The sequence below is a fragment of the Dinoponera quadriceps genome, unplaced genomic scaffold (genome assembly GCF_001313825.1).
Source record: "Dinoponera quadriceps isolate SergipeBrazil2010 unplaced genomic scaffold, ASM131382v1 scaffold566, whole genome shotgun sequence".
Classification (NCBI taxonomy): Eukaryota; Metazoa; Arthropoda; class Insecta; order Hymenoptera; family Formicidae; genus Dinoponera; species Dinoponera quadriceps.
Window position 1 is genome coordinate 2,218,080 of NW_014555972.1, and position 25,026 is coordinate 2,243,105.

The window sequence follows — 25,026 nt, forward strand, 5'->3', positions numbered from 1 at the left end:
CCCCGCCGCAACCGCAACCCCCCGACGCGACGAACGTAGGTTGAAAAACTTTGCTACTCATAGATCCGCAAAATCGAAATCAATTAGCCCGGTAATTGACGCGACCGGTGCAACGACGCGAGTGTCGCCCGAGTGTCTTAACTATCGGATATCGGTGATCGTTAAAAAGAGTTAATCGTCTCGATCATCACTTAGATTCCCGTCGGTGCGAGAGATTCTCCGCGTAATGAACTCCCCGCCGTCGCCACGCACGAGCGCTAATTGATGTACCGGGTGATGGTTACGGGCGATGGTCAATAAAATGTTGCGAAGCATTGTATAATTGCGAGAAACTGGCGGTGAAATAAATTACCGGGCGCTTTATGACTTAGTGTGCGCCTTCGTTGCGTGCAGAAAAGTAATTTAATGGGACGGCGAATTTTCTGTCGTGGTGAATAAGTGAATATATACGGGATATTCCTTTTTTGAGTACACGGGAAGAAAGTTAATGTTAATTCAAAGCTCATATATAATTTCTTTCATATATAAATAAGAATATGTAATTTTATGTGAAGATAAAATCAGCTTTTACGTGAAGAAATTCTATATGGTTGCACTAAAAATGTCATATCCGTGTTATTCAAGAATAATTTTTCATGAATTGAGAGGAAATATCGGACAAATTGAATATAGGAAGAACAATATCTTCAAACTGATTCGATTCTTCATTTGAATATATTTTCCCTCGTAATGAAAATTGTTATAATCGAATGACTTGAATATATATTTTAAGCAGAACTATACGGATTCTTTTCATACATTTTGTAAAAGTAAATTTTAACTTCATATAAGATAATATATTCTTGCTGATATATATATAATATTACATATGAAAATATATGTCTTATAAGTATATAGAGTTTTGAATTCTTTCCGTGCACTGTCCAATATTTTAGGAGTTCATTTTCGTGGTTATTTTACGAAAAAAAGAAAGTTCATATGAATATGTTCATTTCTTCATAAAATGATCTCAAAAATCAGCTCCTAAAATATTGAGCAATACATATATATACTTAATAAACACTTGGTATATATATTTATTTCCCGCAACAGTATAAAACTTACAGTTCCTCTGAATTATTTTTCTCCGTAAGAGAGACGTTAATCCCCATTTACGTCAGAAGCGGATATATCCGTTCACTTCGCTCGGTCGTTATCACGGAAGCGGATAATCGTGGACTTTTTACAGTAGAAAGATCGAATTATAGCAGTCACGCGTTTTAGTTTCGTTTTCTCACACATGACGTCGATCTAAAGAAGAAAGAAATTCATGTAGACATACATGCAGGGAATTGTTCTCGAAGATATAAACATTCATGAACCAAAAAAAGTATCATAGAAGCCTTACTCGGCTATGGTACACTTATAACAATCCACTATAATGAGCATAATCGTGAAATTTTCATTATAAGTCTAACAATTTTCCAAATCTCCTGGCAACGTAGACAGGTTAATCGATTATTCATCGATTGATCCATACTCCCGCTCGCCCGAACAAAAGTTGCTCCGTCCAATAACGCACGGAAGGATCAAGTACTCATCGGTCAAAGAGGAGAATTGTTGGCAGTCCGACGAGCAGGCAGCCCGTGTCGTCTCGTAAAACCTCGCGAAACTCGGCGGCGGCGCGAAAAGATTTACGATTCCAGCAAGAGGAACGTAACATCCGTAATATCCTTTCTTCGCGGAGAGGCGGACGGTGATTTTTCATGCGGGCCATTCTTCTCTCGTCACACGGCGCGAGCCTTGCTTTAATTTTATTTTAATACGGAAAAAATGGATCCCTCGAAACGTAACAGCGGCGGCTCTGTTCGCGCCCCGAGGAGAATCGCGAGACGGGGAGACGGTCGTAAATATTTGCCCAACTCATCGGCGGCGTATGGCGGCACGCGCGACCAAATCCCGGGCACGTCGAAATATTTCAAGTCGAGGGCGCAATTAGCGGGACACACCCGCCTTCGTTTCTCTAATCGGCGCCGTCATTTTCTGCTCACAACAGTTCTCGGCCAATTTCTCCTATCCCTTCTACCTAGGCTATCGCGTCAGAACAGCTTAAACGTGTTCTTTACATTTTGTCGCATTTAACGTGACAAACCTGAACTGATCGTTTCTCCCTCTCATTGTCTATACCGGATGCGAGGACACATCTTTTAACATTTAGTATCAGAGCTAACAATGTAATAATAGTATAATAATAATAATAATATAAAATAACTTTATATATATAGTGCACGTGTGAGTTCATTATCCCTCCCTCCTCCATTGTTCATTTATATTTATCAAAAGGTGTACGACGATATATCGTGTCGAGCCACGGAGGTTTATTTTGAGCGACGATAATGAGTCATTTCGCGAGGAGTAGCCGACGAAAAGTAGGCGTAGCGAGTGAAAAATGCAGACGCGCGGTAGCTGCGAACTGCGAAGCGGACCGTGTTTTTCCTCCTTTTGTTTTTTGTTTTCTTTTTTTTTCGTGCGCTCAATTTAAACGTGACACGCGCGAAACCACCGCACGCATCGTCGCGTGTACCACACGTAGATCGCGACGAGCCGTGGCGGACCCGTCGTTTCTCGAGTTCCCTTGCGTTCGCTTCCCCATGTGCGAATTTTATTTATCGCACAACCGATTCCGCGTGACGAACGAATAAATCGGCCGTGTCGCATGCGCCTGCGCGCGGTGAACAGCGGAAATAAAATCTCGGTCGGGGGGGGGGGGGNTGTTAAAATAAAGCTCGCCTTGTATTCGCGGGAGAGGATAGGGATTCTCTCCTATTTATTTCCACCGAGCCGAAATTGAAGTTAAACATTTATACACCGTACGACGTAGGGTCTCGCGTCGCAAATGAGCCGGCTCGAGGAGCGTCAGAAGATGCGAGTGCAAAACGACAAATTGATATCGAGTAAGCGATTGTTTCCCACTGGAAACACAAAGGGGGCGCGCGCGGACGCACCGTCATAAATATTCATAGTGGGCGAGACTCCGTTAAAATGCAGTGCCAGGCAGGTGCTGACATCGAGAATCTTCAATCAGACGCAACATTTCGGAATGTCTGTGCATCATGACCGCTGAAAGATGATAATAAATGATATCGTTGGAATTGAACCCCTTTTCGCTATCTTGGCTTCTACCGTGTTGCGGGAAAAAGATGAACATATAGCCAAGATTTCGAGTTCGGAGACTCGATACGGTGAGAATCGAGCAAGAACGGTGGTTACGTGTCGCGAGTGTCGCCGGTTAACTTAGGACAAACCGAGTTCATTTTTCACGAAGCGCATTTCTCGCGCGCGCGCGCGCGCAAGGGGGTGTTACGCGACGGACGCCCAGGGCGGTGCACTTACACAGGACATAATATATGTCGGACTAGGACCGTAACTGTCCCCGTATATTATGTCCCGTGTGTCCGGAGACAAGGCGCGTTCCAGCCGGTTGTATGGCCACGCTAAACAATGTCCCGGGATGTGAGCTTAAACGATTCCTTCGTGTCTGCAGTTATTTCGGCAATTAATCCCCCGAGCGGGCGTTTACACGGCCGAGGCGGCCCTCTTTAACAGCGGATTCTCTTCGTCTTCCCTTCGATCTCGTTTTTCGAACTCGCTCATCAGCTCCGATAAAGCGAGATTGCGCCGGGATCGACTTTGGATCGGATTAAAAAACAAGAAAAAGAAAACTTTCAAGACCATCCGGAGCCGATCGCACCGACTTATTAGATTATCCTGAGATTAGATCAATACTCCGACTTCGGTGTTAAATTAGTTTTCTTCTTTGATTATATTACAGTCGGAGCTGCTAAGGTCTACAGAGAAGGAGAGAAAAAGAGAGAGAGAGAGAGAGAGAGTCATCGCGAGGGAAATGATTTCAATGAAATCTGACGCGATCGAGGCGTACTGAGTAAATAAAAAATAATAATATTGACCTTGGGCTGAACATCCGACGAAGCGAGCCTCGCGAGACACAAATTCTCCGTTCAGGCGATTCTACGTTTAGGAGATTTTCGAATCTCGCAGAATCTCTCGTCGGTCCGTAGAGATTAGTTACCCGAAGCTCGCAATAAAATCTCTCCCTTCGCTCCGATGCAACGTCGCGAAGCAGGTGGTGCAATTTCACCCGCAACTTGCGCTATCTCGCAGTTCTCGCAGGCCGGCGGAAAATCCTCCCCGGGAGGACGGGAACGTTGACGAGCGCGGAGATGACGACGGCCTTTAACGATCCTCGTACCTCTCCTCGTCCTGCGAGCGAGCGAGCAAGCACCGCAAGGTTTCTCCTCGCAGTCGAGCAGAACGAGAGGCGTCCTTCTTGACGCGCGTGAAAGTATCTGGAAAAATTCCTTCTCCCTCTCCGTCGGCGATTCAGACGCGCGCCGCGCCGGCAGTCGGAAAGGATCGCGACCCTTTTACGATCCGGCTGCATTCCCACATTCTGCCGTTTCTGTCCTACTCGCGGCTTGATTCGAGCTTGCCGCTTCGCCTCGCGACCAACGAGACTGTTATCGATCAACGACGTGCGCGGATATAAATAGAGATCTCGATCCGAGCGCGTTACGCCGAGAATTTCAATGCCGAGTTATTTCGCGATCCACCTCCAATTTCTCGGTGTAATTGTGCGTATTTTAATCATTTTGTTCATTTTGTTGGATAGACATCAACCCTCTATTACGTTGCATAACTTCCAAGTTGCGTGCCCATACATCTGGATTTCTAAAGGTTCCGCTCACCGTTGCGCATCATTATGATACGTTCAAGTGATATCATTAGCAATAATATTATAATATAATAATATAATTTTATATTAGTTATATACAATATTCGCAATAATATCAAAGTCGCCAAAAAGTCTGTGCTTACAGCAGTTATTCGTTCTTATTTTCTTCGCGTCAGAGTACGTGTTGTTTAAAAGTAATCGACTGTTCGTTGTAAATTAAAATTTGGCTATCAATTTATATCCCAGGTAGGAAATAACTGCTGGCAAAGTGCTGACTCAGTACCGATTTTTAATGAACAATATTAGATGTATCGTTTCTCGGTATTGCGAAAATAAAAATTATTCATCCTCAATACTAGTAAAATGCCGACTTTTAGCAATGATTATTATTTCCGCACGATTGTTAATACCACAATCGAACGGTTGGAGGAAGGAAGTCAGAACTTCGGCCGTGGAGCTTTTATTTACACTTGCAGATATCCGCTTTTAATGTCATATGAATTGAAAAACATCGGAGCGAGGCAAGTTTGTCGGCTGGGGCAAAAATCTCGGGTCTTCCTGCTTGCCAGGCAGCCGCTCTTACCACTATTTACGTTCCACGTTAATGAGACATCTTCAGCTTTCCTATTTAAGGTATCGTAACGTCAAATTTCATGTCAATATTGAATCGATATCTCGCCAGTCTCCAGTACTGACCGAATGTATATGATCCCTATGGGGTTTTTGACGTTATCATATTTCAGAATTCCAATAATCGGGTTACAAAGGTTCAAAGAGATTTAACAAACGGACACACCAGTCCGTATTAAAGATCTAAGTGTTGGTAAAAAGGCAGATACCGAGTGCAATATTAAATGACGTTCACGGACGCGTTGCGAAACCCTCGATTACGCCGTCGTTTCGCCACGTGGATAAAACCTCGCAACCTCGGCAATCCCGCGTGACAACGCTGGCGCTCGCGTTAATTGCGGCGGAAACTCTCGCGGCTTCGAGGAGGAGAACCGGCAGGTATGCGAGTGGTACACCATCGTCGGGATTAACGTTCTTCTTCTTGGTTTCCGGCCGCGCATTTCGTTCAACATCTCGCGGCCGAAAAGCCTCTCTCCCGCATAAAGAACATTTTTACGTCGTCGGAACGTCGCGCGCGCCGCTCGATGCGAAAAAACGTTTATGTACGCGTATTAAAAAATTCTTCTCTCGAAATTCTCGGGAATCCAATCTTTTCCCTCCTCGGCAGTACGGCTGGCTCGTTACCGGGACACACGCGCAGTCACGAGACAAGAGGGGATGTCGTGGAAATAGAGTGTGAGCCCCGAGAGGAGGTTCGCGAGGCTGAGAGACAGACACGCGCGCACAAAACGCGAGAGAGCGAGCGGGCGAGTGAATTTTAGGGGGCGGAAAAAGAGCGAGCGAGCGTGCGAGCGAAAGGCCGCGTTTTATGAAGGAGGGTTGGAAATAGAGTATGGCGGAATTTATCTCGCGCCCCGGAGTTAATTCCTTTTTGGAATACTGCGCGTAATACAGAAAAGACGGATTGCGATGAGTTCAACGAACCGAGCCGAGACAGCACTCGACCGGGTGTTACCACTGCGCAAGAGAGAAATGCGTCACCCATTAAGAGTTGAGTTCGAAAACCGCCATTATCTAATCACTCGAACACTACAAAGTGCCGGACAATTCGATCGATGCATGGTAACATTGTGCGTTTCCGTTTGTTTTTTCAGGAGCGGATATATCGAGTCGAAATTTGGATACTATTTTGGCGGCCTTAAGGAAAATTTGCGTCATATTAGATTGCTTAAAGACTAGTCAAAACCTACTTTGACGATATCGTCACTCGTTAACTTCCCTCTCGAACGTTTCTAATATTATAAAATCCCACCCGGCGAGAAACGAACATCGAATAGACGTCAAATCAACGTCGGAACAATTGAAATTACATCGAATCGAACGTCGATTCGATGAATCTTCCTCGCTGGGTGCAGATTTCATTTTAATGCCACCTTGAACGACCTATTTTACCGTCAAAATTTAAGACATCACAATCAAAGTAGGGATGAATTACACTATCGAAGAATCGAGACGGACGTATAAATTCACGCGCCGTTCAGGCTGGATCGAATTAAAAAAGTCGTGCGTTTTTTAGTCCTTTCATTCGACGTTCGAGAAGGCAAGGAAAAGTTCAACAATATGAGCATTTTTCAACCTTCCGATGATGCAAATGAGCTTGATATTAGCTGCCGGGGAATGAATAATCGTATGACCAACAAGAGCGTTCGCTTTCACGTGCGGGAGAAAGAGAGCTGAGAGAGGGAGGGAGAGGGAGAAGTCGAGAAAGGATTGGATTTCATGAAATACAGCGAGGAAGATACGGAAGAGCGAGGGTGCTGCTCGCACAGCCGGATTTTAAGTATGATCGAGCGCGCGCGCGAGAAAATAGCGGAGCGAGCAAATGCGCTGTTTTCCCGGCGGCATCTTTCATCCGCGTAACTGCCGGCTGATGCGCGATACGCTTACTCGGCTGGATTCCCGAAATGTCGCCCTAACTCACCCGCCACCGCCCACCATTCGTCGTCGTGGACTTATTAAACGGCCCGGCGACGCTACAAAGTCATTCCTGCCTCCATCCGCGAAGGCTTCGATCAGCTTCGAGGTGCGCGCCGTGAACGTACATCAGCCGCTTTTGCGCTTTCACAAAACGATCCGCTTACCGGTTGCACCGATCGATCGGGCGCTACGCTTCGCGGTAAACATAATTTACCAAAGCGCGCCTGTAACTCAGCGTCGAGCGTAGAAAGCCAATCCGCTGACGGGTTCGCGCAACTCCTTTCACTATTCTGATTTTATATTATTTCGCCAAGGTGGCTGAGGAAAGCGGCGGGGAAAACACGCGGGAAATCGTTCTCGGGGTCGAGAAGCAAGTGGACGAAAAATACTCGATTTCTCGTGCGCCCGGACGCGCGAAAAAAATCGCGATCCTTCTAAGAAACTTCCAAACCTTCGCGTTCACGCACAAAGTACAAAAACTGTCAATTACACACTGTGTACGAGTTTGAAAAATATCTTAAGCAGTATGATTTTTACGACTCTCTCTCTCTCTCTCTCTCTCTCTCTCCTCAACACGTTGCAAGTCAATTTACAATCTCGTCGAATTTGATGAAGAGTTTCGTTGAAATGAGGTAATAACCAAGTGAAGTGAGATTTGTGATTAACAACGTGTACATTCCTCTCGCGAAAGCACAGCGTCTGGGAGACGTCGTATCGACGCGTGGATTTCAAAATCTTCTTTCAACGCACAAAAGTCGCGATTATCCTCTTGTAATATGCAGCAACTGCCATTAGCACGACTCGCATCACGCGATGAGAAATGAAAACGAGGCAACTCCCGGCCGACCCGGCATTCGCGCTTTGACAAACGCGAAAAATCCCATACGCAACTCGATTTACAGTCTCGCGGAATTTCATCAAGGATTTACCTATTACGAAATAACAACTAAATCTGATCATTCGATTAATATCCCGCGAGAAAGCCAATACTACGGGGAACATCGTTTCCCCCGCTTCCTTTCCCGGCGATGTGAATGAACCGGCCGTTTCAAAACTACAGCGCCGAACGACTATCGATTTCATCCGAGATTCGGGGACTCGTTACGCGCTTACCCCTCGGCGGCTCCGACCGATAATCACGCTTAATCTCGCGCATAAAGAACCGATGCCAACGCGCGCGTATGATATATCGATCGCGGAGCGAGCGTAAAAAAAAAAGAAATCCCCCGGGAAAATCCGCGCGAAGAAGAGCCCGAGTGGGCGAAGGGGCGGAGGGGAGGGTGGAAAACGTACGATCCTGTTAGCCGGCGCGCGGAAGTCATAAAGAGCCGGCGAATCTTTTCATTATCGCGCCGCGTAAGTGATACGTATATCATACTAAAGGGGCTATTTCGCGGGGCGTTATACCCCGGGAGAAACGAGCCCGGGCTCGTCGTCGCGAGGCCACCGTCGGCGGCGGCCACGCTCTTCACGCGCGCTACGCATCGCGCTGCGAGGATTAAGCCAGGCCATTTCTCCGGTTCGCTTACACCTCGTGGAACCGACTCTCCGTCCTCGGTCCCTCCCCCCTCCCCTAGCGTTCGTCCTTAACATCTCTCCACCCTCTGTCATCCTTCCCCGTCCCTTTTTCCGCGTACGACTCGTCCCTCTATCTATCTATTGGACGAGGGAAAGAGAGAGAGAGAGAGAGAGACTCTCTCTTTACGAGCGCTAACGCGACTTCCGCGCGGAGCTTCTCGCGTTTCCTTCCTCCGAAAGAGTGGAGTGAAGAGGAAGGAAGGGGGGGGGGGACACGTGCGCACGTCTCTGCGTAATCCCGGATCGCGAAAGTTTTATCGTCGTCGTACGGACAGCTATTAAAATAATAGGAAGCTTTACGACGGGGAATGAATTCGTTCGCGGGCGGCGCATGCGCGAATTACACCGCGATCCTCCCGGAGTAATGTAATGTACCGGCGCGCGCGCGCGCATGCCGCGGGAACGTAGCAGTTTTCCGAGAGCGCTCGCTTATGCGGCACTTAATTAAATGTATCGAGCTCTCAACCGGTACACGAGCACGATCGCGGCTTTATTTGCCGTTTCCGGGATGTCAGGCGCTCCTTAGGACGGTGACGTTCGTCCTCGCTGTTGCACGCGCGAGAATTCTCTCTCGTTGAGCGACGCGGAAATCGCAATTTAGGAAATGCGCGCACTCCCTGTTTTACGTTGCTGCAACATTCCGGGGAAGATATTTGATGCGCGCACACCCGAGAGGAAATTTTGGCCTTGTGCTAAATCTTTCGTTAATTTCACAGGACGATAGGAGGTAAGACGGCAAAGTCGGGTTCGATCCTCGAAAGGATCTTAAAAGATACGAAGATTATTTCCAAGCCCTCGGACGTTCGATTGTGAAAAACGGGCCTCCGGTAAGAGGATAAGCACTTATACAGCGCTGTGGAAAATACTAGGCAGGCTGTCACAAGTAGCGATTACTGCTACTCGGGACTGTTCAATCATAGAAAACAGTTACTTTGGGAAACAGTCGTTCGAGAAGAAATACTTTTCGCAAGGCCGTCGGACATTTCGACGGTGAAACGATGCATGGCTCGTATCTGCGTGCCGAAATGTTCATCTCACCCCCTTCAACCGGACTTCCGAGCCCCGAGTGCAAATATGTCGGTTTCGGTGCCTCCACGCCTGCGAACCTACGGCTGTTCTCGCGATGCGTGCGCGGCGCGACACAGATTAAACGTTATTACAAACGTCCGCCACGCGTGCATCGATCGCGCCCCAAGACTCGGCGGAGACGTTTTACGCGTCCGCCAGGTCGCGGCAATAGGCGGCACTGTTAAACCCCAGTTCGATACGCGGCGGTGCAACGCTCGCTATGCAAATTCCAGCCGTCGGACACGGCGCGTCGTTCCCGGGATGGGACTTAATGAAATTTTCAGTGCGCCGTAATACATAATGCAGTCGTCAGCGTAACTGCGCGAGATCCGAAAAGCCACCCCGCGCGTTATCTCCGGGTAATAAGCGCGTACGAGCTGTGCTCGTAATCTCTTTCCCGGGCGGATTTGAACGCGCGGAAACACGCGAGTGACTAGGAATCGCCAATCGGAAAGCGGCCGGGGCGGCCGCTCGATTTTTGCGCTCCTTAAATATTCGCCGGAGAGCGTTTAGAGGGTCGGTAAAACGCTAACGACCCGACGCACCGCGAGAACCACGGGTCACCCTCTTCCATCGTCCTCCTGAGCCTCCTCTTTTACGGCTCGGAATTACGGCCACCCTCACCATATATGTTTACGGCCGCGTCAATGTCGCGACGGCGCGCCGCCGCCACGTGCGTTAAAACTACCCTAAAGCCGAACTCATCGCGGTGAGTGAATCGATCTCGCGACCGGCCGGCCGGCCGGCCGACCGGAGCTTTAGCCCTGTTAATCTTTACAGATTGTCGCAGGAGCCCTGATCGAACATTATCGTAAGCTGATTACGGATAACCCGTCGTCGAATATTTCACATCGGCCGAGTGCACGGACGAGTAACTCCGGGGGAGGGGGAGGGCGGAGAGCGTGTAATTCAGAATTTATTCGTCGGCGAGGCTCGGAAGCTCGCGCGCTTTTCATTGAGAGTGACAAGCTTACGGCATAAACTTCCGAAATATTGCCAGCACGCGGTGTAAAATTTGATAATTAAAACGTCGATGTGTCACGGCCCGGCCATAATTACTATATTTTGCGTAGCGCGCCGGGCGGATAAATTGAACGGACCGGCCGGAATCAATTTCGTCGAAGTTACAATTAACAGCGAGTCCAATTTATTTGCGCGCGCGCACTCGGACGCCGCTTCATCCCTTAGTTTGTTTTATCGCAATTTTCAGCCGTGACTGATTCGACATCACTAATCTTATTAAATTATAATTTCCAATCACATCCGCGATGTACATTTCTCTCATTCCCTCTCTCTCTCTCTCTCTCTTTCTCTTTCTCTCAACACTCTCCGATTCTTCGGTAAATAAAGCGCGCTTTATATATTTATAATTGGAATTATTATTCACGACACAATTCATACCCGCTTTTATCGTTCTCCGCAACGCTCGCGGACTTGTCGAAAACGCCGAATAAAACACGATGATCGATAACACAGAAATTGCATCCTGCATCTAAACCGTCAATTATGGATAATGTAGGAGCTCTCCCGTCACACGCATTTACCGACAGTTCAAAATGATAAAGTGAAAAAGGGTGGCTCCTTAAGCGGAGCGCTTTTGATCAATTTGTCAGCGAGCGAAAATGAGCGAATTTTCTTCCCCGTTACGGAGATGCAAATCGCCTTCTGAACATCTACATTATCCATACGGACAAAACTACTAGCATAATTCAAATCGAAACTCACTCAGTGAGTTCGTACGATTTTATAATTATAATTCATTCTGCGGCGACCATAAATACAGCGAGCGAAATCAAAACTCAGCTCTAATTTCCAATATATAGTTCGGAAAAATCGAAAGGGAATTTTTGATACTTTGTTTTCCGTTCTTCATTCAACAGTATTTTTATTTCGCGTGAACATATATAATCATGTATAATTACATACGCAGCCATATAGAGACGAATTTCATATATACATATATAAATCATATATATGATTATATATTTTTGATCGGTGTGATTCGCGCGACGCGACGTCAAACGACATCGCTCGCGGATCGGTATGCCGTAGGAACGCGCATAAATCGCGATCGTAACCGTCCAACTCGCGCGGTTCTCCGACTATTTAGCGGCGCGTTAAAAAGCGAGAGACAACGACAGTCATTCGCGATGAATCACCGTCCGTAAAAGTCTCGGGAATTCGCGGCTATTAGATTAAGAGGCGGGAGGAGACGCCGCGAAATTGAGGTTCGTCGGCGAGGTATGTTTTCGGGGGAAGAACCGCCGGAAGTGGTGCCAGCATTCTCGAGAGCGAACTGCGCGCTTAACGGCTGTGAAATTGTCCTCGTCGCGGGCAGGGTGGTTCCTGTACGCTGGCGGAAGCCGCGATGAGACGACTTTAATCTTTATCGTGATTGGTTTAACGAAGGCGGACAGAAAGGAGAGGAAGGGATCTCCTTCTAATTGCGACTTCTTCTTACTCTCGATCTCGTTTTCACGACGAACTATAATCACTCCCTTGGAAGGTCTGTCGGTAAGATGTATCAGCGACCTCTCATCGTATCGTTATCGTTTTCACGATTATGAGCTAATTAGCCTAACGGGATATCGGAGGCAGAGAAAATGTATTCGATAGTTAATGAACCAAGCTGCCAGCGTGGAGGGAACGAGTATCAATCTTCTTTCAGCAGACTCTCCTCTCTCGTGCATTATACATACCTCGCTTATAGCTTCGTTTACAGTTTTTACGCCACAATTACGTGATTTCATCGCGAATATCGTAACGCGAATTAATCGCCATAAAATCGCTTGGTACGCAAAATACGAGTAAATATTGTTTTATCTCTTAGACATCCTTTCCTTCAGTGTGCACGCTGAATCCTATCGCAGATATCCTATCACCGGAACACCCGCGCTAAGAGAGCGCCGCTTTTCTCCTTCGGAACGCAAGGAAAAGTAGTAGATACCGTTCTGCTCGTAAGATTACATTGTGAAGTGGCGGAATCCTCTGCGAGGAGAACGAATGTGCCGAAACACACACGTAGTGGCGAGTCACCCATACGGGCGCACAGGTCGCCTGAGAATAAATCCCGGCCGTCGTCGAGATCGACAACGTCGATCACGTGCAACTCCAACGAGCTTTTAATACGACGTAGTCGGGGAAGTTGGAGTCCGGGAGAGATCTCGTGACGGAATACCGTCTTATTCCCAACGACAGTACCGGCCCGGGCCGGCTTACCGGCTCTTTAGGACGCGTGTCTGATCCCGGGTAAGTTCGTGAGTTGATTTTTCCTCTCGCGTAGCCGCCACCACCGTCACGAACACACAGCTCGCCAGCACACCTTCGCTCACGCCGTGCGTCTCCGCGATCGCGATTCGACCTCGTCGTGAACTCGCGAGATTTCCCGGGTGTTTTCAACATGCACACGAGAGAGGCCGAGGGGTGCCGAGCTTTAATCTACACGACGGTACGTGAGGTGTTTGCGGTCGAGCCACCGGCAACCCTCCTCATCGCTTTCGCAACCTCATGCAAAACGACCTCGGCCTCCTTCGACGTTCCCGGAACGCCTCTCTCCCTTTCTTCCTCCTTCTCTGTTTCTATTTCTCCCCTTCTAATCTTCGATCCTCTCGGCACAGCTCGGTGCTCGAAATTTTCATACGTTCGCGTTCCTCAAGCTTCCACCCCTCCCTGCGGATTAACCGCATCGCGTCTCTGTATTGTGGGCTGCGTGAAAAGTTCGTTTGAAGATGATTATATTAACATGTAATTTTTTATGATAATCTCTCTCTCTCTCTCTCTCTCTCTTTCGAGCGCGTAGGAGTTCGTTGTTGGTTCCATTGCCTTTGTTATATTGCGAGTTGAAGCATCTTTGGAAAATGCGCGAGGTATCGATGGAATAGATCCTTATTATTTTATGAATTAAAAATAAAAGAGAAGTGAAATAGGTTTAGTAGGAAAATATCAAACTGAAATAGGTATGGTAAATGGACATACCCATGTTTCTCGGCTGTAAAGCATTAAACCTTGTCGGACATTACATGAACTTCGTCTATTGTGTACAGTAGTTGGAGCTGAAGTGGCAGTTTCTGTTCGGAAGCTCATTCGGTTGTGTTATTAGCATCGTTTCCGTTGTCCTGAAGTACTGTTTTGCTCTTCTCCTTGTGAAAATTCGAGTAATAAATCAGCGGTAAATAAAGCATTGCTGGTTCGCATCCAGAAATTGTAATTTTACACTTCCAACCAGGCCTTAGAACGCAAAAATAAAATGATACGTCGGTTTCAACAATCCTCGTCTATACGGCATATTTCGTTTACAATTAATCTTCTTAATATTTCGCACTTTGACTAATTTCCATATTACATATATTTACATATTCGCTCGATCCACAGTCGCTCGTCATTAATAAAAATATAAAAAGTGTCCATTGTGTCGGAACATTTCCGATCCTTGGCTCAACGGAACTTCATCTATCATCTATCACGTTAATGAGCTTATAGCCGATGCTGTGTATCTAACGGATCCTCTCGACGATCCGTTTCATTTCGCATAAATTCCCCCCCCCCCCCCCTCCTTCNTCCCGACGGCGTTTAAACATCAAATTTCCCGAGCGAATAGAGTAATTGGAGCGATCTCGTCCGTGTGAAGAGCCATAAATTTGTTATTCACAGGAGCGCGCGAGCGAGCCGCCCGCACGTTTTAACGTCAGCCACTAATTAGCCGAGCAAAGAGATCGGCGTGTTTATATTTCATTTCTCGCGGAAAATTTACGCGAACCGCTCATTTCGGTAGTAGGTGGAAGTAACAAAGTGGAAGCAGATATCGGCGGCATACGTTACCGTTGCGCGGGTATATTTATACGGTTCATAAATCATGGCGATAACGCGCACGTTAACAAACGCACGAGCCGAGCTGAACGGAATACCAAATGATACGGAAGTTCCCGAACTACGCTCGACTCTCTCTTTCTCTCTCTCTCTCACTCGTGTTGTTTTATACAGCGACTTCCGCACTAAGTAAAAGGTGCCACCGCTCGAGGGGAGAGGCAAACCCAAGAGGATCAAACGTAATCCCGGCTCGTCAGGTCATGGCAGCTCTAAGTCGCGACCACTGCTATCTATCCGATTCAGGACCCGGAGTTATGTCCCACCGGGACACAATTTCGTGGGGACAGTTAAAAAATTATGGGATTAGACTCGGGGACCGCCGCTTGCCGGCGCTAACGGCGCGTCGTAAATACGTTTATAACGTATAAAGTAGCGTGGCGTAGGCCGTCCAATCAGTCGTTGCGTTGGCTTTTGATTTGTTATCGAGTCGAGTGTGAAATGTGCAGGAGATTACGATTCGGTACAAGAGGGACGAGTTGTTAAACGAATCATTCCGTTATTCTGAATATTTTCCGAGTTCCTCGATGCAAATTTATTTGAAGAGAAAGCAATAAAACCGCGGGAAATGTATAATAATTTTTATATTTTAGCAGAGAAGTGTTGCTAATTTGCATCCATGCATAGAAATTTTAATTTTACACTTTCAACAGAACTTTAGGGCCGAAAAATAAAATGGTATGGTAGTTTTGATGCTTCGCTGCTGGATGTTTCTTCTTCGCAAATTATAAAATGACAAAAATACACTTCTATATTATATAAAACAATATTGCAATAATAAGATATAATATGAGCAAACAGGATAATTGCGTCTAATTTAGATGTATTTATAATATATCATAGAACACGCACACAAGTATAAATTATTTTATTATCGGCCAACGGGCTTCCGATGATAAAATATATCTAATTATCAACTCGTATGTTCGAGCAACGAAGGAAATAAATAATGCAAGATAATCTTTCACGCGATAACGGCGAATCGTGTTACTTTACACGGCAAATCTGATCTCCAGCACAGTTTTACACACACGAGGCGAGAAGCTCGCGTAAAACCGAGCACGTACGATATCACACTCGGAAATGAGTTCCTCGCATTCCGCCGGCGCGATATTTCCGCGTGCTCCATCAGCTCGGCGGGGCCGGCTAACTGCGGGCGAGGGGCACGTGAAGAGAAAAATCAACGTGAGTGATTGCGCAAGTCGAGTGTGCGAAGAGGATCACCGCGGATCGGCGTCGTAAAAGCGCCGGATCGTTGCCCCGGGATCGACCGTGTTCGGCGTGTCCGCCCGCTGACCAAATTCTGCTGGGATATACAAGGTGTCCAATTCAAGCCGTGGCGACTGTGATTGATTTCCCGGTGGATTCCGATTTTGTCCGAGCGGAAATTTCGACAAGAAAAGAGAAGAGCATCCGCCGACGCCCGAAAACCAAACCGTCCGGGGAATAGGAACGCGAGATTGAATAATGAAAATAAAAGAATCACTATAAACGTCCCGAATGAAACGACACTCGAAGAGGCGAGGTCCACGTTAATTTATGTTTCAAGAACAGAAACCGGACAGAGCGAAATCTAAGACCGGCCGGTTAATTTCAATCTAACTTTCGTTTCAGGGAAATCTCATTCGAAACTTATCCCCGCGGAGATATGAAAAATTTCCAGAATACAGGAAGCTCGCGACGCGACGAGATCTCGCCGAGTTTTCGCGAGAAGAGGAAAACAGAGGCGACTGAGATCCGCTTGAGATTTCGTTCAAGCTCGAACACGGTGTACGTATTTCACGGTACATTCGCGGGAGTCCTGATTTTCGGGGCCCCTCGATCGGCTCTGATTCGCATGCACGTCGGGTAACGCGAGGCCACCGGCTGGATCGAGGACATAGCTTATACCCAAAAGAGGGCCATAAATCCCGGCATCGGTTCCTTCCGCGGGACACCATGAATCAGGATTTTTAGATCGGCCGCGCACAACCGACCGATGGCCGGCGTTCACCCCGGGACAGCGAGGGTGTCGTCCGTGATGCATGCTCGTGAAATGTTTCTGCTTCCGTGCCGGATCGACCCTTTTAAAGGCGGCATATGACGCGCATTTATTTCGGCCGCTTCGTCGGCCTTTTTTTTCTTTCGCTCGAGCGCGACGTCTCACGACGAGTTATTTCTTCGGCGCCGCTGCGACAGCGTCGAGGAAGCGGGTGGAACACCGGGCGACGTAAGTTATGGCAATCCGCTGTTAACAGGTTGTCAAGCGGCCGAGAGAGTTTATTAATAGTTGGCCCCGCCGTAAAACCGCCGAAGGAGCGGACAAATTACTGAGTGACGATGAGTGCCTATTAATTGCGAGGATCCCCCACGGAAGATGTCGCGGGCGCCACGTTTATTAGCTGCGCGGCGTGTTGACAGAGGTGACGTGGAAAATATCGGGTACACCCGGTAGTTTTTTTCTAAGGAGGCAATCAATTGTGTTCCTCGAGTTAATACGCGACAGGAAATCGAACAACAATCCGAAGTTACGTGTTCTGTGCCTCGGACGGTCCCTTCCAATTTGTTTCTGGAAGACTCGAACTTCGTGTAGAGGAAAGTCACCAAAACCGACATACTCATCCATAGGAAATGATCGAGAGAACTCAAATAAAAGCAGTTCAAACGAATTTCATAGTTCGGTTCGACCATACCCGTGTCGGTTTTCGTGACTTTCCTCTGTATTTCGTGAACTTCTTCCTAACGAAGCCGGGGATCCCGAAATCCCCAGGAGGTCGTTGGCGCTCAGGGAAAAATTCCTACGGGCGCATGGATAATCGGCTGATTCGCGAGAGATCGCGGGATCATCCCCCAGGAAACGGAGCGCACGGTGCCGGTAATCGCTCGTCGTTAGAGGGTACGCACAATGCGTGCCAGGACGCGATTCCACGATACCACCCCCATTGTCTATCGGATACCACCCTCCGCGCTCCTACGAGCCGCGTCCGTGACGACTGGCTGCGGTTTAACCTCGGCGGTTTAGCACGCTCAAACGAGCCCGTTGTCGACCCCTCGATGCCGTCTCACTCTCGCTCTCTTTCAACGCCGCTGCGAACCGCTTCCAATGTACAGGGTGTATCATCAGAAGCCGCGAGCACGTGAATTCTCTCCGCGAAACGCGAGATCGATTTTACCCCGGAGAAGATTGTTGGTACTCCCAACCGCGAAGGAAGTTACTCAAGATTGAAAATCTTGATCACGGGCAAGAGACCCGAAATTCGAAATTCTCATCGGCCGGTGGATCTGCATTTTTAACTCGGCCTCTTGGAATTTTGACTCGCAGCGCGCTGAGATATTTACCGCGAAGGGTCAAAGTGGAAAGTTAAAGTGCCGTGAAAAAAGGACGACGAGCGCTACGATTGAATTCGCATGGGAGAAGATTGTCCTGATGTTTGCGAAAGAGATGTTGAAAGAATATATTTGACTTCTGATACGGCCGGTATAAGGTCGAAACGGTTTAAAGGTAATGGGCTGAAGAGGAAAGATCGTTATTAATGATTGGAGATGGAAGATTTTCAGGTTCTCGAGTATGACGAGTATTATATCACTCGTATCTTCCTTCATTATGCAAACATCGAAAGGTAATCTTCGTTCGGCCATAATGTTAGATTTCGTGCCGTCAAACGTAAACGTGCTCAAATTTCGCGAGGAAAGGCCGGCGTCGTAAGACGGCCCCCCGAACGAACGAATAATTAGAGGATAATGGTAGCAAACCGACAGACATCTACCGCGTTGGCGCGGGAGATGATACGAATGTAAATTAGACACGGTTCTAGGTTACCTCACTTAAATGTCGTACCAGCACCATTGCTGTACTGGACTCGCTTCTGAGGATAACGACGGACTATCAGACGCGGTACAGTGAGATAATCCCGAAGTGAGATAACTCTCCGCCAGGTCTCCGAAGTTTTAAACCATTGAGAAGTGATTGCGTTAATATTCACACGCGTCGCGTCAAGCGTAGAAATAAATTTGTGAAATAACTTTTGCGGGCAATTTATTATTTGCACGACTGGAACAGGGATGAAACCGCAAGGATATTAAGATTTTCATTTTCTAAGCAGAATAAGCAATTTGAAATTGAAACGTTGAGAAAAAAACTAGTTCTGTATTTCTGAAATTTATTTGCACTGAAATGATCACGTAATCCATGATATTCTGAGATTACTTGTGATAATTATATATCCTCCCTCTCTCTCTCTCTCTCTCTCTCTCTCTCTGCATTTCGGCTGGTACGTTAGTGGTATGTGGTACGGAGAAAACAACGCGACGGAGAAACTCCCACGTAATTAAAACAAATATTCCTAATATTTCATTTCTAGCATATTCCCGTGTGTGGTTATACGGGAAGCTAAACGTTTAAAAATACGATCGCGTCATGTGTGTGTGTGTGTGTGTGTGTGTCGGCCGCATGCGAAATCGCTGAATGTAAATTTGTTCGTGACCCGGTGTCATTTGTTTCACAAAAACATGCGGGGGAGCCTTTGAACTGGATGAAACATTCAGGCAAAAAATAGAAATATGTTACACGCCCGATAGCCGCGTGTGAGTCCTGCGGAAAATGCTGGAAAAAAACACCCGGTGACAAAGTATATCTGGCGGGATAATAAGCAAGCAAGGTTCACGATGCGTCGAGAGGACTGCGCGCGATATCTCGGATCGGCGAGAGGTCGGGAGATCGTCTCGAGGCGTCTACGTCAGGTGTTAAGTTCGTTACTTCGACGAAAATGCGCTTTGTGATATGAGCAGCACGTATTAGTTTTCGTGAGACAGAAGCGTTTTATTATAGAATTTTATCATATAGTTTTATTATATAATTCTTGAAGATATAGTTTATTATTTGAGTTACAGTTTGAGAATTGCAGGGAGAATTTCAAGAAACAGGTTCAAAGGATCTAGAAGGTTTTACGAAGCTTTGCTGAGGTCCTTTAGAACCTACAAGCATTTTGTGCCATTTCAAGGCGCTGAGGAACTAAAGTTTCTATAAATTAAACTTACATCGATTCTCCAGAAGCTACGGATGTTGGAAAAATCATTCCGAAAGTGGATCTAAAATTTCGACCGGGGTATATCGAACTGCAGGCATATGCGAAAGAAATGAATAATACTTCCGGGCAAAACTTCGCACGGTAAGGGTGCGGCAGAAACACAAGCTGCTCTCGACCATCGTTTTCTTTACAGTGGACGACGTCGTCTAACCGATTACGTATTCATTTCATTCCGTGCGTTTCATATTCCAGGCGAATGACTCTCTCTCGCGCGCGGTTAATATTTCAGTTGGCTGCCGACGGAATTCGCGCGGCGGAATACTGACTTCAGTTACAAATGTTTTAATTAGGAATTTAGTTAGCTAAAGTAACGCCACGGTGGAATCTAGGTTAATGATTGACGGAGTTCCTCAAAGCCGTGAGAAACTGAATTAACAGAAATGGATCGTCAAATATATAATAAATACGGTTCTTCATCTCCAACTGCCTCTTACAATTAATGCTAATCCCATTACTGGAACCGTGTTGTTTGAAAATCGGTAAAATTGATCGGTATTCGTAATCGAGAAACTGCCAATGCATGAATACCTTCAAAACCATAAAGCATATGATAATGCATTTTATTATAAGTTATAAAAAAAAATCACATGCCATATAAAACTTTAGTGAATTTCTACGTTTAACGCTCATCTCGGCTCCTAAAAATGCAAGAGAGTACATATAAAAAAATATATATCTTATTTTTAACTGGTGTCTACAATACATACTTCCATATAGTTTCTTGTGAATACACAAAAGAGGAATCATTTGGGGAAATCACTATTCTGAGAGAGGCACGGAAATTTTACAGTTTCATACTTTTCCATAGTAGCATCCTATGTTAACCTTACACCAGAACATCTTTCAGTATTACACGAATTTCTCCGTTCCTTCTACATGATCCCTGTGTTAACATTAAACAAGAGAAGAAATTGCTGAAACCATATTGCAACATTTTTCTTCGAAAAAAAAAAGGAGAGAGAGAGAGAGAGAGAGAAAGAGAGACAATCTCTACAGCGCATACAGACGCGATAAAATTGTACCGTTGCGCTTCCACTCGCGTCCCGTATCGCTCGATTTAAGGACACCGACTCTACCCCATCCCTCCAATAAATTCTTCTTACGTGCGAGCCAACGAGCGTATCGGAATACACGACAATACCAACGTCCCTTTCCGTCGTTTTACATGCTTCGCGTTGTTCCGAGGGCGGAGGTCCTGAGGGCGCGTGCCTCCCTTGCATATCGCATGCACCGGGCAAATAGGATCCTCACGGCCGAAGGACACCGGGGTGGGAAGGAGGGAAGTGCGGGACGGCAATATGCCGTTAGGATCTCGCGAGTCGCATGGACACGCGCCGAATATAAATGTGACTATCGGGAGTGTTTTCGCGGCCGGGCGTTCGCGTGCGGACAGTAAATGATCGCGAGGGCGGTTAGGGTTGCGGCTGACATCTTCGCCGAGGGCGGGCTGCGAAGACACGGGGAAAGTTTCTCTCCGAGTGGCTCGTTTCGACGGCGAGTATTGCGAAAGTTTAAAACACCTCGAGACACTCGTCGAGACGGCGAGCGGTAACGGATGGCCGAAGTCCGCAAATCGAAAGTACATTTTCGAGCTGCCGACTGTAACCGTCAACGTCGCGAGATTCCCGTCTCGGCGCCCCGGCGAGCCAGTGCGCTTCTACGATTTCGTGTAATTTCATCCAGTTCTGCACGGAGAATGGATTTCCGAGGGACGGTAAATAAATCATGAATCTACGTGCTGTTTCTGAAGCGACGCTGAAAAACAGATCCGGTAATAACCATCAAGTCGGGATCAAAGTTACCAAGTGCTTTGGTGAGATCATTTCAACCATGTGTAAAGTGAATATAATCAAATAATGAGTTTTAACGAGCAACCTTAACAAGGTTTGATATTTGTTACCAAGGTTTGGTAACTATTATTAAGTTACTTATATGATGCGTATCATCAAACTGTTTATTAAATAAAACTATATTGTTTAACAATATTCACCGCATTATGTAGACAATGTTAAAGTAATTATCGGGTGATTTAATCATAATTCCCTGCTTTTGTGACATAAAATGCTTTGGTAACTGCCAAACTGGTAATTATTACAAAATCATTCGGCATTAGTCACTGAGGGATTTAATTGGCTCAACTTTTTCAAGAATTTGTTTGACTAATTATGACGTGATTACCAAACAGTTGGTAACTATTGTCGCACTCAATACTAATTACCAAATATTGCACCGAAACCAAGTGCATTTGTTAACTATTGCGAGACTTCTTCAGAGTCCAGACAATATTTTGGAAGTTGATTTTTGAATCGAAAAATTCACGAAAAAGCCCAGATTCTTCCAGCTTCTAGCGTGTCCTCTCTCTCTCTCTCTCTTTAAGATACAAATGTTGTTGACAAGCTGGCGAAAAATCGCGTCATTCCTTTCACCTTTAGCCCCGGCCGAGATATTCCGAAGGAAACTACGACACTTCGACGCGATAGTTTCGGAATTCGAGACTTCGCTAGAACGTCAACTGGAAGGACGCGCGCCATTTGCGCGAGTTTCGATGTCTCCTCCACCTCCTCCGGTGACTTTCGAATAACTCGCGTGTGTGCTCTCGGGAATTACTCGGGAGTTTCGCGAAACAGCCCAAGGCGAGGCGTATGTGCTCTGCGCAGCCATGCAGCTACGCAGCTACCAAGCGGCTTACGTGAGCGGCGAAACGGACCGCTCTCGTCGTCGAGATTGTAACCCGGCGCTTAACGATCACGGTCTGACATTTTCAGTTAAGCCGTACAGAATATCGCAGCGCCGTTTAAATTAATAGCGGGAAGTGAATTGGGAGCCGCCGATTCCGCCTTCCGTGCGCATATTACAGCGCTGTTCCAGCCACCTCCGTCGTCTGAACGACTTAATGCGCGCGCCGCGACTTCCGCGCTTGCCAGGAATGTCCCCGCTATGATTTCGTCAGAGAGACAAGCGTTGGAGCCTGCGCAATCACGAGAGAACAAACAGCCGTGCACCCACAACCGCCGGGAGGAAACGTTTCACACTCACGCTCGATGCAGACAGGTGAGAAAAATCACCTGATGAGAGGCTAAATCGCTATAATGAACTACGGACGGATTCGACGTAATAATGAAATCAAACTCGGGATCATACTGACGATGCGCGTGAGAAAAAGCCCAGTTCGCATAACTGATTGTTTGTCACCCGGGAGTGACAGAAAAAGTCCGAATACGACAGATTCGGCTGCTGTTATCAAGTCGTTTCTCCGAATGTGGAGAACAACGAGTAACGTAAAATTGATCCGACACGAATGGATAATAAAACGAGCCGAGATCTTTTCCCGAATCGTAAGGGAGCTTCCGAGGCAAGCGACGACGGAGCTGCGTATCCTTCGGTGAGCGAGAAAAAAAAACGGTGATTGTGAAATATGACTTTCACGAGTGAGCGAGGGGAGGTGGAGAGACGCGTCGATTTTACGATCCAATTAACACGAAGTGTCAGTCGGCGTGTTATAATCGTAAATCAATGGCGGGCCGCGCGGCGAAGAGTGGCGTATTTCCATTCTGATTATCACTCGTTACTCCTCGGCATGACTAGCCTAATTAGCACGTCGACTGATACGCGGCCGCGCGTAATGGACCGAACGCGACGTAGCACAAAGCGGAGATATCTCGTTCCCGTCTCCGCGGCCGCCATCGCGAAATTCAATCTGGGCGGAAGGTCGGCCCCGGGAAATAATTAGCACGGCGTCCCTTAAAGGTTTCCTGCCGGCGAGAGGGGGAGGGCATCGCCGACGTAATCCCCCAAATATGAATATAATTTGCCGACGCGGAGGGGCGGTCGGCCCGCGTGCGGAAAGCCGGCAGGACAGCGAGAGCCGTCAGCCGGATCAGCCGCTGCCATAATTGTGTTGCGTTCGCTGACAAGCTGCCAGCGATAATGAATATCGCAAAACGTTCTCCCATCCGCCGTGTTCTTTGCGGGGCAACGGGAAATCGCGAGCCGAGGAGTCGACACTACGTTCGATGCAACGATAGTGCGCGCCGTTCGACGGACCTCACATCGCCGGAGACGCGGGAATCGTCGTCTTTGGTAATTGGGGAGAGGGGGGGGGGGGCATTNGGAAGGCCCTCGCGCAAAAACGTTGCAGCACCGCAAAGGTTGCATCGACGTTGCGAAATGCAGACTCAACGTTGAGAAACATTGTCTAACGTCCGCGAAATCGCGACATCTGCCCGGCAGATGTTGCGGTGAAACATTTAGGAAACGCTGTTCGCACAAGCCAATTTCTAGGTAACTTCGACCTGACCTTGAAAAGGTCACTCGAGGTCGTTCGTATTTTCATCACGTGTCTCCCTTCAATTTCCCTTCATATTTCACTGATGGAAACAGTACCTGCTATTAACGGACTTTTTCAGCAAGATTTGATCTGACAAGCGATTAGCAATGTTATATTTATAATCATGACTACTTCTCCGTTTATTGGCTACTTCTCAATGGTAACACACTGATCGCACTTCGGAGAACATTAATAGATAGGTAGAGTTTGAATAAAATATTACAATTATATATCCGGCTCGCAATATGTTAACACACACGCGGCTTCTACGACCGTTTACATTCGGCGTTTTAAATTCGCGTAATGAGATCCACGCCGCCTCCTGGTCTGCATGTAATCGGATTTCGTTCCTATAATTCCGTCGTCAAAAGCGCAAAACGCTCACGTCCGCCTAGCTAGCTCGACCGTTCCCACCTAATGCAAAATGAATAATAAAGCTATATAATTACGCGCTATTTACGCACTCTCGTCCGAAATAAAATGGAAAAACCGTTGCGCACCATCCGTTTTTTACTCTTGCGTTTTTATTCTTGCGTTTCGTTTTCAAAGAGCGTAGAGATGAGTAAAAAGTTCACGGAAAATTTCGAAGAATACGCACAGAACACGTGGGGAATTCGAAAAATAAACATCTGAGGAATCATGGATAAATTAAGCGCAATCAGTTCGTCTTGAAGTATTTCTTCGGTTAGTAGGTAGCAGACGTGAAACTCTCCGACCCCATCGAGAAGATTTTCTACGAAATATCTCGGATAGCAATCACCGATCGTATCCTTGAATTCCGCCCGAATTCCCTTTCCATTCGTTTTTCTCATCCGAGACACGTTAACACAGTACTCGGCGGGGGG

General features: G+C 47.0%; 1 protein-coding gene across 2 annotated transcripts in view; it reads right to left on the reverse strand.

Annotated features, from left to right (window-relative positions):
• Positions 1 to 25,026, reverse strand: part of LOC106746411 — a 431,128-nt gene that overhangs the window by 228,654 nt on the left and 177,448 nt on the right. The window lies entirely within an intron of this gene.